Below are 15,842 nucleotides of genomic sequence, written 5' to 3'. Positions count from 1 at the left end.
CAAATACATTCAGCATCACTAAGGCTGGTTGCCCTTGCTGGAGTGTAGTCAGTCACCCAGGTTACACATGTTGCTGGTCTCAAAAAGCTGTTTGGACATGTGCTGTTTTCAGAATCTGAAAAGTGGATTCAAAATGTGTCAGACTGTAAAAGTACTTATCACTTGCCAAAAAAAGAGTAGTAAGTGTGCTTTCCAATTGGCAAAGAAATTTCATTTTCTGCCTAATTTCAAACCATGACTCTGTGTGCAAAGAGGAATTATAGACAGAGATTTATTGCGTATTACTCTGGTAATTTTACATTTGCATTAGTAGGAAAGGGGGAGCTATTTTTTCTGCAGAAGCAGACTCTTAGCACACACCCAGCTGCTTATCCTGTAGAATCATGCATAGTATTCACAACCGAGTGGGGTTTGAGGTTGCAGTCAGTAATGCAAATACATTCAGCATCACTAAGGCTGGTTGCCCTTGCTGGAGTGTAGTCAGTCACCCAGGTTACACATGTTGCTGGTCTCAAAAAGCTGTTTGGACATGTGCTGTTTTCAGAATCTGAAAAGTGGATTCAAAATGTGTCAGACTGTAAAAGTACTTATCACTTGCCAAAAAAAGAGTAGTAAGTGTGCTTTCCAATTGGCAAAGAAATTTCGTTTTCTGCCTAATTTCAAACCATGACTCTGTGTGCAAAGAGGAATTATAGACAGAGATTTATTGCGTATTACTCTGGTAATATTACATTTGCATTAGTAGGAAAGGGGGAGCTATTTTTTCTGCAGAAGCAGACTCTTAGCACACACCCAGCTGCTTATCCTGTAGAATCATGCATAGTATTCACAACCGAGTGGGGTTTGAGGTTGCAGTCAGTAATGCAAATACATTCAGCATCACTAAGGCTGGTTGCCCTTGCTGGAGTGTAGTCAGTCACCCAGGTTACACATGTTGCTGGTCTCAAAAAGCTGTTTGGACATGTGCTGTTTTCAGAATCTGAAAAGTGGATTCAAAATGTGTCAGACTGTAAAAGTACTTATCACTTGCCAAAAAAAGAGTAGTAAGTGTGCTTTCCAATTGGCAAAGAAATTTCGTTTTCTGACTAATATCAAACCATGACTCTGTGTGCAAAGAGGAATTATAGACAGAGATTTATTGCGTATTACTCTGGTAATTTTACATTTGCATTAGTAGGAAAGAGGGAGCTATTTTTTCTGCAGAAGCAGACTCTTAGCACAGACCCAGCTGCTTATCCTGTAGAATCATGCATAGTATTCACAACCGAGTGGGGTTTGAGGTTGCAGTCAGTAATGCAAATACATTCAGCATCACTAAGGCTGGTTGCCCTTGCTGGAGTGTAGTCAGTCTCCCAGGTTACACATGTTGCTGGTCTCAAAAAGCTGTTTGGACATGTGCTGTTTTCAGAATCTGAAAAGTGGATTCAAAATGTGTCAGACTGTAAAAGTACTTATCACTTGCCAAAAAAAGAGTAGTAAGTGTGCTTTCCAATTGGCAAAGAAATTTAGTTTTCTGCCTAATTTCAAACCATGACTCTGTGTGCAAAGAGGAATTATAGACAGAGATTTATTGCGTATTACTCTGGTAATTTTACATTTGCATTAGTATGAAAGAGGGAGCTATTTTTTCTGCAGAAGCAGACTCTTAGCACACACCCAGCTGCTTATCCTGTAGAATCATGCATAGTATTCACAACCGAGTGGGGTTTGAGGTTGCAGTCAGTAATGCAAATACATTCAGCATCACTAAGGCTGGTTGCCCTTGCTGGAGTGTAGTCAGTCACCCAGGTTACACATGTTGCTGGTCTCAAAAAGCTGTTTGGACATGTGCTGTTTTCAGAATCTGAAAAGTGGATTCAAAATGTGTCAGACTGTAAAAGTACTTATCACTTGCCAAAAAAAGAGTAGTAAGTGTGCTTTCCAATTGGCAAAGAAATTTCGTTTTCTGCCTAATTTCAAACCATGACTCTGTGTGCAAAGAGGAATTATAGACAGAGATTTATTGCGTATTACTCTGGTAATATTACATTTGCATTAGTAGGAAAGGGGGAGCTATTTTTTCTGCAGAAGCAGACTCGTAGCACACACCCAGCTGCTTATCCTGTAGAATCATGCATAGTATTCACAACCGAGTGGGGTTTGAGGTTGCAGTCAGTAATGCAAATACATTCAGCATCACTAAGGCTGGTTGCCCTTGCTGGAGTGTAGTCAGTCACCCAGGTTACACATGTTGCTGGTCTCAAAAAGCTGTTTGGACATGTGCTGTTTTTAGAATCTGAAAAGTGGATTCAAAATGTGTCAGACTGTAAAAGTACTTATCACTTGCCAAAAAAAGAGTAGTAAGTGTGCTTTCCAATTGGCAAAGAAATTTCGTTTTCTGCCTAATTTCAAACCATGACTCTGTGTGCAAAGAGGAATTATAGACAGAGATTTATTGCGTATTACTCTGGTAATTTTACATTTGCATTAGTAGGAAAGAGGGAGCTATTTTTTCTGCAGAAGCAGACTCTTAGCACACACCCAGCTGCTTATCCTGTAGAATCATGCATAGTATTCACAACCGAGTGGGGTTTGAGGTTGCAGTCAGTAATGCAAATACATTCAGCATCACTAAGGCTGGTTGCCCTTGCTGGAGTGTAGTTAGTCACCCAGGTTACACATGTTGCTGGTCTCAAAAAGCTGTTTGGACATGTGCTGTTTTCAGAATCTGAAAAGTGGATTCAAAATGTGTCAGACTGTAAAAGTACTTATCACTTGCCAAAAAAAGAGTAGTAAGTGTGCTTTCCAATTGGCAAAGAAATTTCGTTTTCTGCCTAATTTCAAACCATGACTCTGTGTGCAAAGAGGAATTATAGACAGAGATTTATTGCGTATTACTCTGGTAATTTTACATTTGCATTAGTATGAAAGAGGGAGCTATTTTTTCTGCAGAAGCAGACTCTTAGCACACACCCAGCTGCTTATCCTGTAGAATCATGCATAGTATTCACAACCGAGTGGGGTTTGAGGTTGCAGTCAGTAATGCAAATACATTCAGCATCACTAAGGCTGGTTGCCCTTGCTGGAGTGTAGTCAGTCACCCAGGTTACACATGTTGCTGGTCTCAAAAAGCTGTTTGGACATGTGCTGTTTTCAGAATCTGAAAAGTGGATTCAAAATGTGTCAGACTGTAAAAGTACTTATCACTTGCCAAAAAAAGAGTAGTAAGTGTGCTTTCCAATTGGCAAAGAAATTTCGTTTTCTGCCTAATTTCAAACCATGACTCTGTGTGCAAAGAGGAATTATAGACAGAGATTTATTGCGTATTACTCTGGTAATATTACATTTGCATTAGTAGGAAAGGGGGAGCTATTTTTTCTGCAGAAGCAGACTCGTAGCACACACCCAGCTGCTTATCCTGTAGAATCATGCATAGTATTCACAACCGAGTGGGGTTTGAGGTTGCAGTCAGTAATGCAAATACATTCAGCATCACTAAGGCTGGTTGCCCTTGCTGGAGTGTAGTCAGTCACCCAGGTTACACATGTTGCTGGTCTCAAAAAGCTGTTTGGACATGTGCTGTTTTTAGAATCTGAAAAGTGGATTCAAAATGTGTCAGAGTGTAAAAGTACTTATCACTTGCCAAAAAAAGAGTAGTAAGTGTGCTTTCCAATTGGCAAAGAAATTTCGTTTTCTGCCTAATTTCAAACCATGACTCTGTGTGCAAAGAGGAATTATAGACAGAGATTTATTGCGTATTACTCTGGTAATTTTACATTTGCATTAGTAGGAAAGAGGGAGCTATTTTTTCTGCAGAAGCAGACTCTTAGCACACACCCAGCTGCTTATCCTGTAGAATCATGCATAGTATTCACAACCGAGTGGGGTTTGAGGTTGCAGTCAGTAATGCAAATACATTCAGCATCACTAAGGCTGGTTGCCCTTGCTGGAGTGTAGTTAGTCACCCAGGTTACACATGTTGCTGGTCTCAAAAAGCTGTTTGGACATGTGCTGTTTTCAGAATCTGAAAAGTGGATTAAAAATGTGTCAGACTGTAAAAGTACTTATCACTTGCCAAAAAAAGAGTAGTAAGTGTGCTTTCCAATTGGCAAAGAAATTTCGTTTTCTGCCTAATTTCAAACCATGACTCTGTGTGCAAAGAGGAATTATAGACAGAGATTTATTGCGTATTACTCTGGTAATTTTACATTTGCATTAGTATGAAAGAGGGAGCTATTTTTTCTGCAGAAGCAGACTCTTAGCACACACCCAGCTGCTTATCCTGTAGAATCATGCATAGTATTCACAACCGAGTGGGGTTTGAGGTTGCAGTCAGTAATGCAAATACATTCAGCATCACTAAGGCTGGTTGCCCTTGCTGGAGTGTAGTCAGTCACCCAGGTTACACATGTTGCTGGTCTCAAAAAGCTGTTTGGACATGTGCTGTTTTCAGAATCTGAAAAGTGGATTCAAAATGTGTCAGACTGTAAAAGTACTTATCACTTGCCAAAAAAAGAGTAGTAAGTGTGCTTTCCAATTGGCAAAGAAATTTCGTTTTCTGCCTAATTTCAAACCATGACTCTGTGTGCAAAGAGGAATTATAGACAGAGATTTATTGCGTATTACTCTGGTAATATTACATTTGCATTAGTAGGAAAGGGGGAGCTATTTTTTCTGCAGAAGCAGACTCTTAGCACACACCCAGCTGCTTATCCTGTAGAATCATGCATAGTATTCACAACCGAGTGGGGTTTGAGGTTGCAGTCAGTAATGCAAATACATTCAGCATCACTAAGGCTGGTTGCCCTTGCTGGAGTGTAGTCAGTCACCCAGGTTACACATGTTGCTGGTCTCAAAAAGCTGTTTGGACATGTGCTGTTTTTAGAATCTGAAAAGTGGATTCAAAATGTGTCAGAGTGTAAAAGTACTTATCACTTGCCAAAAAAAGAGTAGTAAGTGTGCTTTCCAATTGGCAAAGAAATTTCGTTTTCTGCCTAATTTCAAACCATGACTCTGTGTGCAAAGAGGAATTATAGACAGAGATTTATTGCGTATTACTCTGGTAATTTTACATTTGCATTAGTAGGAAAGAGGGAGCTATTTTTTCTGCAGAAGCAGACTCTTAGCACACACCCAGCTGCTTATCCTGTAGAATCATGCATAGTATTCACAACCGAGTGGGGTTTGAGGTTGCAGTCAGTAATGCAAATACATTCAGCATCACTAAGGCTTTTTGCCCTTGCTGGAGTGTAGTTAGTCACCCAGGTTACACATGTTGCTGGTCTCAAAAAGCTGTTTGGACATGTGCTGTTTTCAGAATCTGAAAAGTGGATTCAAAATGTGTCAGACTGTAAAAGTACTTATCACTTGCCAAAAAAAGAGTAGTAAGTGTGCTTTCCAATTGGCAAAGAAATTTAGTTTTCTGCCTAATTTCAAACCATGACTCTGTGTGCAAAGAGGAATTATAGACAGAGATTTATTGCGTATTACTCTGGTAATTTTACATTTGCATTAGTAGGAAAGGGGGAGCTATTTATTCTGCAGAAGCAGACTCTTAGCACACACCCAGCTGCTTATCCTGTAGAATCATGCATAGTATTCACAACCGAGTGGGGTTTGAGGTGGCAGTCAGTAATGCAAATACATTCAGCCTCAATAAGGCTGGTTGCCCTTGCTGGAGTGTAGTCAGTCACCCAGGTTACACATGTTGCTGGTCTCAAAAAGCTGTTTGGACATGTGCTGTTTTCAGAATCTGAAAAGTGGGTTCAAAATGTGTCAGACTGTAAAAGTACTTATCACTTGCCAAAAAAAGAGTAGTAAGTGTGCTTTCCAATTGGCAAAGAAATTTCGTTTTCTGCCTAATTTCAAACCATGACTCTGTGTGCAAAGAGGAATTATAGACAGAGATTTATTGCGTATTACTCTGGTAATTTTACATTTGCATTAGTATGAAAGAGGGAGCTATTTTTTCTGCAGAAGCAGACTCTTAGCACACACCCAGCTGCTTATCCTGTAGAATCATGCATAGTATTCACAACCGAGTGGGGTTTGAGGTTGCAGTCAGTAATGCAAATACATTCAGCATCACTAAGGCTGGTTGCCCTTGCTGGTGTGTAGTCAGTCACCCAGGTTACACATGTTGCTGGTCTCAAAAAGCTGTTTGGACATGTGCTGTTTTCAGAATCTGAAAAGTGGATTCAAAATGTGTCAGACTGTAAAAGTACTTATCACTTGCCAAAAAAGGAGTAGTAAGTGTGCTTTCCAATTGGCAAAGAAATTTTGTTTTCTGACTAATATCAAACCATGACTCTGTGTGCAAAGAGGAATTATAGACAGAGATTTATTGCGTATTACTCTGGTAATTTTACATTTGCATTAGTAGGAAAGGGGGAGCTATTTTTTCTGCAGAAGCAGACTCTTAGCACACACCCAGCTGCTTATCCTGTAGAATCATATATAGTATTCACAACCGAGTGGGGTTTGAGGTTGCAGTCAGTAATGCAAATACATTCAGCATCACTAAGGCTGGTTGCCCTTGCTGGAGTGTAGTCAGTCACCCAGGTTACACATGTTGCTGGTCTCAAAAAGCTGTTTGGACATGTGCTGTTTTCAGAATCTGAAAAGTGGATTCAAAATGTGTCAGACTGTAAAAGTACTTATCACTTGCCAAAAAAAGAGTAGTAAGTGTGCTTTCCAATTAGCAAAGAAATTTCGTTTTCTGCCTAATTTCAAACCATGACTCTGTGTGCAAAGAGGAATTATAGACAGAGATGTATTGCGTATTACTCTGGTAATTTTACATTTGCATTAGTATGAAAGAGGGAGCTATTTTTTCTGCAGAAGCAGACTCTTAGCACACACCCAGCTGCTTATCCTGTAGAATCATGCATAGTATTCACAACCGAGTGGGGTTTGAGGTTGCAGTCAGTAATGCAAATACATTCAGCATCACTTAGGCTGGTTGCCCTTGCTGGAGTGTAGTCAGTCACCCAGGTTACACATGTTGCTGGTCTCAAAAAGCTGTTTGGACATGTGCTGTTTTCAGAATCTGATAAGTGGATTCAAAATGTGTCAGACTGTAAAAGTACTTATCACTTGCCAAAAAAAGAGTAGTAAGTGTGCTTGCCAATTGGCAAAGAAATTTCGTTTTCTGCCTAATTTCAAACCATGACTCTGTGTGCAAAGAGGAATTATAGACAGAGATTTATTGCGTATTACTCTGGTAATATTACATTTGCATTAGTAGGAAAGGGGGAGCTATTTTTTCTGCAGAAGCAGACTCTTAGCACACACCCAGCTGCTTATCCTGTAGAATCATGCATAGTATTCACAACCGAGTGGGGTTTGAGGTTGCAGTCAGTAATGCAAATACATTCAGCATCACTAAGGCTGGTTGCCCTTGCTGGAGTGTAGTCAGTCACCCAGGTTACACATGTTGCTGGTCTCAAAAAGCTGTTTGGACATGTGCTGTTTTTAGAATCTGAAAAGTGGATTCAAAATGTGTCAGAGTGTAAAAGTACTTATCACTTGCCAAAAAAAGAGTAGTAAGTGTGCTTTCCAATTGGCAAAGAAATTTCGTTTTCTGCCTAATTTCAAACCATGACTCTGTGTGCAAAGAGGAATTATAGACAGAGATTTATTGCGTATTACTCTGGTAATTTTACATTTGCATTAGTAGGAAAGAGGGAGCTATTTTTTCTGCAGAAGCAGACTCTTAGCACACACCCAGCTGCTTATCCTGTAGAATCATGCATAGTATTCACAACCGAGTGGGGTTTGAGGTTGCAGTCAGTAATGCAAATACATTCAGCATCACTAAGGCTGGTTGCCCTTGCTGGAGTGTAGTTAGTCACCCAGGTTACACATGTTGCTGGTCTCAAAAAGCTGTTTGGACATGTGCTGTTTTCAGAATCTGAAAAGTGGATTCAAAATGTGTCAGACTGTAAAAGTACTTATCACTTGCCAAAAAAAGAGTAGTAAGTGTGCTTTCCAATTGGCAAAGAAATTTCGTTTTCTGCCTAATTTCAAACCATGACTCTGTGTGCAAAGAGGAATTATAGACAGAGATTTATTGCGTATTACTCTGGTAATTTTACATTTGCATTAGTATGAAAGAGGGAGCTATTTTTTCTGCAGAAGCAGACTCTTAGCACACACCCAGCTGCTTATCCTGTAGAATCATGCATAGTATTCACAACCGAGTGGGGTTTGAGGTTGCAGTCAGTAATGCAAATACATTCAGCATCACTAAGGCTGGTTGCCCTTGCTGGAGTGTAGTCAGTCACCCAGGTTACACATGTTGCTGGTCTCAAAAAGCTGTTTGGACATGTGCTGTTTTCAGAATCTGAAAAGTGGATTCAAAATGTGTCAGAGTGTAAAAGTACTTATCACTTGCCAAAAAAAGAGTAGTAAGTGTGCTTTCCAATTGGCAAAGAAATTTCGTTTTCTGCCTAATTTCAAACCATGACTCTGTGTGCAAAGAGGAATTATAGACAGAGATTTATTGCGTATTACTCTGGTAATTTTACATTTGCATTAGTAGGAAAGAGGGAGCTATTTTTTCTGCAGAAGCAGACTCTTAGCACACACCCAGCTGCTTATCCTGTAGAATCATGCATAGTATTCACAACCGAGTGGGGTTTGAGGTTGCAGTCAGTAATGCAAATACATTCAGCATCACTAAGGCTGGTTGCCCTTGCTGGAGTGTAGTCAGTCACCCAGGTTACACATGTTGCTGGTCTCAAAAAGCTGTTTGGACATGTGCTGTTTTCAGAATCTGAAAAGTGGATTCAAAATGTGTCAGACTGTAAAAGTACTTATCACTTGCCAAAAAAAGAGTAGTAAGTGTGCTTGCCAATTGGCAAAGAAATTTCGTTTTCTGCCTAATTTCAAACCATGACTCTGTGTGCAAAGAGGAATTATAGACAGAGATTTATTGCGTATTACTCTGGTAATATTACATTTGCATTAGTAGGAAAGGGGGAGCTATTTTTTCTGCAGAAGCAGACTCTTAGCACACACCCAGCTGCTTATCCTGTAGAATCATGCATAGTATTCACAACCGAGTGGGGTTTGAGGTTGCAGTCAGTAATGCAAATACATTCAGCATCACTAAGGCTGGTTGCCCTTGCTGGAGTGTAGTCAGTCACCCAGGTTACACATGTTGCTGGTCTCAAAAAGCTGTTTGGACATGTGCTGTTTTTAGAATCTGAAAAGTGGATTCAAAATGTGTCAGAGTGTAAAAGTACTTATCACTTGCCAAAAAAAGAGTAGTAAGTGTGCTTTCCAATTGGCAAAGAAATTTCGTTTTCTGCCTAATTTCAAACCATGACTCTGTGTGCAAAGAGGAATTATAGACAGAGATTTATTGCGTATTACTCTGGTAATTTTACATTTGCATTAGTAGGAAAGGGGGAGCTATTTTTTCTGCAGAAGCAGACTCTTAGCACACACCCAGCTGCTTATCCTGTAGAATCATATATAGTATTCACAACCGAGTGGGGTTTGAGGTTGCAGTCAGTAATGCAAATACATTCAGCATCACTAAGGCTGGTTGCCCTTGCTGGAGTGTAGTCAGTCACCCAGGTTACACATGTTGCTGGTCTCAAAAAGCTGTTTGGACATGTGCTGTTTTCAGAATCTGAAAAGTGGATTCAAAATGTGTCAGACTGTAAAAGTACTTATCACTTGCCAAAAAAAGAGTAGTAAGTGTGCTTTCCAATTAGCAAAGAAATTTCGTTTTCTGCCTAATTTCAAACCATGACTCTGTGTGCAAAGAGGAATTATAGACAGAGATTTATTGCGTATTACTCTGGTAATTTTACATTTGCATTAGTATGAAAGAGGGAGCTATTTTTTCTGCAGAAGCAGACTCTTAGCACACACCCAGCTGCTTATCCTGTAGAATCATGCATAGTATTCACAACCGAGTGGGGTTTGAGGTTGCAGTCAGTAATGCAAATACATTCAGCATCACTAAGGCTGGTTGCCCTTGCTGGAGTGTAGTCAGTCACCCAGGTTACACATGTTGCTGGTCTCAAAAAGCTGTTTGGACATGTGCTGTTTTCAGAATCTGAAAAGTGGATTCAAAATGTGTCAGACTGTAAAAGTACTTATCACTTGCCAAAAAAAGAGTAGTAAGTGTGCTTGCCAATTGGCAAAGAAATTTCGTTTTCTGCCTAATTTCAAACCATGACTCTGTGTGCAAAGAGGAATTATAGACAGAGATTTATTGCGTATTACTCTGGTAATATTACATTTGCATTAGTAGGAAAGGGGGAGCTATTTTTTCTGCAGAAGCAGACTCTTAGCACACACCCAGCTGCTTATCCTGTAGAATCATGCATAGTATTCACAACCGAGTGGGGTTTGAGGTTGCAGTCAGTAATGCAAATACATTCAGCATCACTAAGGCTGGTTGCCCTTGCTGGAGTGTAGTTAGTCACCCAGGTTACACATGTTGCTGGTCTCAAAAAGCTGTTTGGACATGTGCTGTTTTCAGAATCTGAAAAGTGGATTCAAAATGTGTCAGACTGTAAAAGTACTTATCACTTGCCAAAAAAAGAGTAGTAAGTGTGCTTTCCAATTGGCAAAGAAATTTCGTTTTCTGCCTAATTTAAAACCATGACTCTGTGTGCAAAGAGGAATTATAGACAGAGATTTATTGCGTATTACTCTGGTAATTTTACATTTGCATTAGTATGAAAGAGGGAGCTATTTTTTCTGCAGAAGCAGACTCTTAGCACACACCCAGCTGCTTATCCTGTAGAATCATGCATAGTATTCACAACCGAGTGGGGTTTGAGGTTGCAGTCAGTAATGCAAATACATTCAGCATCACTAAGGCTGGTTGCCCTTGCTGGAGTGTAGTCAGTCACCCAGGTTACACATGTTGCTGGTCTCAAAAAGCTATTTGGACATGTGCTGTTTTCAGAATCTGAAAAGTGGATTCAAAATGTGTCAGAGTGTAAAAGTACTTATCACTTGCCAAAAAAAGAGTAGTAAGTGTGCTTTCCAATTGGCAAAGAAATTTCGTTTTCTGCCTAATTTCAAACCATGACTCTGTGTGCAAAGAGGAATTATAGACAGAGATTTATTGCGTATTACTCTGGTAATTTTACATTTGCATTAGTAGGAAAGAGGGAGCTATTTTTTCTGCAGAAGCAGACTCTTAGCACACACCCAGCTGCTTATCCTGTAGAATCATGCATAGTATTCACAACCGAGTGGGGTTTGAGGTTGCAGTCAGTAATGCAAATACATTCAGCATCACTAAGGCTGGTTGCCCTTGCTGGAGTGTAGTTAGTCACCCAGGTTACACATGTTGCTGGTCTCAAAAAGCTGTTTGGACATGTGCTGTTTTCAGAATCTGAAAAGTGGATTCAAAATGTGTCAGACTGTAAAAGTACTTATCACTTGCCAAAAAAAGAGTAGTAAGTGTGCTTTCCAATTGGCAAAGAAATTTCGTTTTCTGCCTAATTTCAAACCATGACTCTGTGTGCAAAGAGGAATTATAGACAGAGATTTATTGCGTATTACTCTGGTAATTTTACATTTGCATTAGTAGGAAAGGGGGAGCTATTTATTCTGCAGAATCAGACTCTTAGCACACACCCAGCTGCTTATCCTGTAGAATCATGCATAGTATTCACAACCAAGTGGGGTTTGAGGTTGCAGTCAGTAATGCAAATACATTCAGCATCACTAAGGCTGGTTGCCCTTGTTGGAGTGTAGTTAGTCACCCAGGTTACACATGTTGCTGGTCTCAAAAAGCTGTTTGGACATGTGCTGTTTTCAGAATCTGAAAAGTGGATTCAAAATGTGTCAGACTGTAAAAGTACTTATCACTTGCCAAAAAAAGAGTAGTAAGTGTGCTTTCCAATTGGCAAAGAAATTTCGTTTTCTGCCTAATTTCAAACCATGACTCTGTGTGCAAAGAGGAAGTATAGACAGAGATTTATTGCGTATTACTCTGGTAATTTTACATTTGCATTAGTAGGAAAGAGGGAGCTATTTTTTCTGCAGAAGCAGACTCTTAGCACACACCCAGCTGCTTATCCTGTAGAATCATGCATAGTATTCACAACCGAGTGGGGTTTGAGGTTGCAGTCAGTAATGCAAATACATTCAGCATCACTAAGGCTGGTTGCCCTTGCTGGAGTGTAGTTAGTCACCCAGGTTACACATGTTGCTGGTCTCAAAAAGCTGTTTGGACATGTGCTGTTTTCAGAATCTGAAAAGTGGATTCAAAATGTGTCAGACTGTAAAAGTACTTATCACTTGCCAAAAAAAGAGTAGTAAGTGTGCTTTCCAATTGGCAAAGAAATTTCGTTTTCTGCCTAATTTCAAACCATGACTCTGTGTGCAAAGAGGAATTATAGACAGAGATTTATTGCGTATTACTCTGGTAATTTTACATTTGCATTAGTATGAAAGAGGGAGCTATTTTTTCTGCAGAAGCAGACTCTTAGCACACACCCAGCTGCTTATCCTGTAGAATCATGCATAGTATTCACAACCGAGTGGGGTTTGAGGTTGCAGTCAGTAATGCAAATACATTCAGCATCACTAAGGCTGGTTGCCCTTGCTGGAGTGTAGTCAGTCACCCAGGTTACACATGTTGCTGGTCTCAAAAAGCTGTTTGGACATGTGCTGTTTTCAGAATCTGAAAAGTGGATTCAAAATGTGTCAGAGTGTAAAAGTACTTATCACTTGCCAAAAAAAGAGTAGTAAGTGTGCTTTCCAATTGGCAAAGAAATTTTGTTTTCTGCCTAATTTCAAACCATGACTCTGTGTGCAAAGAGGAATTATAGACAGAGATTTATTGCGTATTACTCTGGTAATTTTACATTTGCATTAGTAGGAAAGAGGGAGCTATTTTTTCTGCAGAAGCAGACTCTTAGCACACACCCAGCTGCTTATCCTGTAGAATCATGCATAGTATTCACAACCGAGTGGGGTTTGAGGTTGCAGTCAGTAATGCAAATACATTCAGCATCACTAAGGCTGGTTGCCCTTGCTGGAGTGTAGTCAGTCACCCAGGTTACACATGTTGCTGGTCTCAAAAAGCTGTTTGGACATGTGCTGTTTTTAGAATCTGAAAAGTGGATTCAAAATGTGTCAGAGTGTAAAAGTACTTATCACTTGCCAAAAAAAGAGTAGTAAGTGTGCTTTCCAATTGGCAAAGAAATTTCGTTTTCTGCCTAATTTCAAACCATGACTCTGTGTGCAAAGAGGAATTATAGACAGAGATTTATTGCGTATTACTCTGGTAATTTTACATTTGCATTAGTAGGAAAGAGGGAGCTATTTTTTCTGCAGAAGCAGACTCTTAGCACACACCCAGCTGCTTATCCTGTAGAATCATGCATAGTATTCACAACCGAGTGGGGTTTGAGGTTGCAGTCAGTAATGCAAATACATTCAGCATCACTAAGGCTGGTTGCCCTTGCTGGAGTGTAGTTAGTCACCCAGGTTACACATGTTGCTGGTCTCAAAAAGCTGTTTGGACATGTGCTGTTTTCAGAATCTGAAAAGTGGATTCAAAATGTGTCAGACTGTAAAAGTACTTATCACTTGCCAAAAAAAGATTAGTAAGTGTGCTTTCCAATTGGCAAAGAAATTTCGTTTTCTGCCTAATTTCAAACCATGACTCTGTGTACAAAGAGGAATTATAGACAGAGATTTATTGCGTATTACTCTGGTAATTTTACATTTGCATTAGTAGGAAAGGGGGAGCTATTTATTCTGCAGAAGCAGACTCTTAGCACACACCCAGCTGCTTATCCTGTAGAATCATGCATAGTATTCACAACCAAGTGGGGTTTGAGGTTGCAGTCAGTAATGCAAATACATTCAGCATCACTAAGGCTGGTTGCCCTTGTTGGAGTGTAGTTAGTCACCCAGGTTACACATGTTGCTGGTCTCAAAAAGCTGTTTGGACATGTGCTGTTTTCAGAATCTGAAAAGTGGATTCAAAATGTGTCAGACTGTAAAAGTACTTATCACTTGCCAAAAAAAGAGTAGTAAGTGTGCTTTCCAATTGGCAAAGAAATTTCGTTTTCTGCCTAATTTCAAACCATGACTCTGTGTGCAAAGAGGAAGTATAGACAGAGATTTATTGCGTATTACTCTGGTAATTTTACATTTGCATTAGTAGGAAAGAGGGAGATATTTTTTCTGCAGAAGCAGACTCTTAGCACACACCCAGATGCTTATCCTGTAGAATCATGCATAGTATTCACAACCGAGTGGGGTTTGAGGTTGCAGTCAGTAATGCAAATACATTCAGCATCACTAAGGCTGGGTGCCCTTGCTGGAGTGTAGTTAGTCACCCAGGTTACACGTGTTGCTGGTCTCAAAAAGCTGTTTGGACATGTGCTGTTTTCAGAATCTGAAAAGTGGATTAAAAATGTGTCAGACTGTAAAAGTACTTATCACTTGCCAAAAAAAGAGTAGTAAGTGTGCTTTCCAATTGGCAAAGAAATTTCGTTTTCTGCCTAATTTCAAACCATGACTCTGTGTGCAAAGAGGAATTATAGACAGAGATTTATTGCGTATTACTCTGGTAATTTTACATTTGCATTAGTAGGAAAGAGGGAGCTATTTTTTCTGCAGAAGCAGACTCTTAGCACACACCCAGCTGCTTATCCTGTAGAATCATGCATAGTATTCACAACCGAGTGGGGTTTGAGGTTGCAGTCAGTAATGCAAATACATTCAGCATCACTAAGGCTGGTTGCCCTTGCTGGAGTGTAGTCAGTCACCCAGGTTACACATGTTGCTGGTCTCAAAAAGCTGTTTGGACATGTGCTGTTTTCAGAATCTGAAAAGTGGATTCAAAATGTGTCAGACTGTAAAAGTACTTATCACTTGCCAAAAAAAGAGTAGTAAGTGTGCTTTCCAATTGGCAAAGAAATTTAGTTTTCTGCCTAATTTCAAACCATGACTCTGTGTGCAAAGAGGAATTATAGACAGAGATTTATTGCGTATTACTCTGGTAATTTTACATTTGCATTAGTATGAAAGAGGGAGCTATTTTTTCTGCAGAAGCAGACTCTTAGCACACACCCAGCTGCTTATCCTGTAGAATCATGCATAGTATTCACAACCGAGTGGGGTTTGAGGTTGCAGTCAGTAATGCAAATACATTCAGCATCACTAAGGCTGGTTGCCCTTGCTGGAGTGTAGTCAGTCACCCAGGTTACACATGTTGCTGGTCTCAAAAAGCTGTTTGGACATGTGCTGTTTTCAGAATCTGAAAAGTGGATTCAAAATGTGTCAGACTGTAAAAGTACTTATCACTTGCCAAAAAAAGAGTAGTAAGTGTGCTTTCCAATTGGCAAAGAAATTTCGTTTTCTGCCTAATTTCAAACCATGACTCTGTGTGCAAAGAGGAATTATAGACAGAGATTTATTGCGTATTACTCTGGTAATATTACATTTGCATTAGTAGGAAAGGGGGAGCTATTTTTTCTGCAGAAGCAGACTCTTAGCACACACCCAGCTGCTTATCCTGTAGAATCATGCATAGTATTCACAACCGAGTGGGGTTTGAGGTTGCAGTCAGTAATGCAAATACATTCAGCATCACTAAGGCTGGTTGCCCTTGCTGGAGTGTAGTCAGTCACCCAGGTTACACATGTTGCTGGTCTCAAAAAGCTGTTTGGACATGTGCTGTTTTTAGAATCTGAAAAGTGGATTCAAAATGTGTCAGAGTGTAAAAGTACTTATCACTTGCCAAAAAAAGAGTAGTAAGTGTGCTTTCCAATTGGCAAAGAAATTTCGTTTTCTGCCTAATTTCAAACCATGACTCTGTGTGCAAAGAGGAATTATAGACAGAGATTTATTGCGTATTACTCTGG

Source organism: Triturus cristatus, chromosome 1_1, assembly GCF_964204655.1.
Source record: "Triturus cristatus chromosome 1_1, aTriCri1.1, whole genome shotgun sequence".
Taxonomy (NCBI): domain Eukaryota; kingdom Metazoa; phylum Chordata; class Amphibia; order Caudata; family Salamandridae; genus Triturus; species Triturus cristatus.
The sequence above is the reverse complement of the archived record's forward strand: the minus strand, read 5'-3'. Positions refer to the sequence as shown.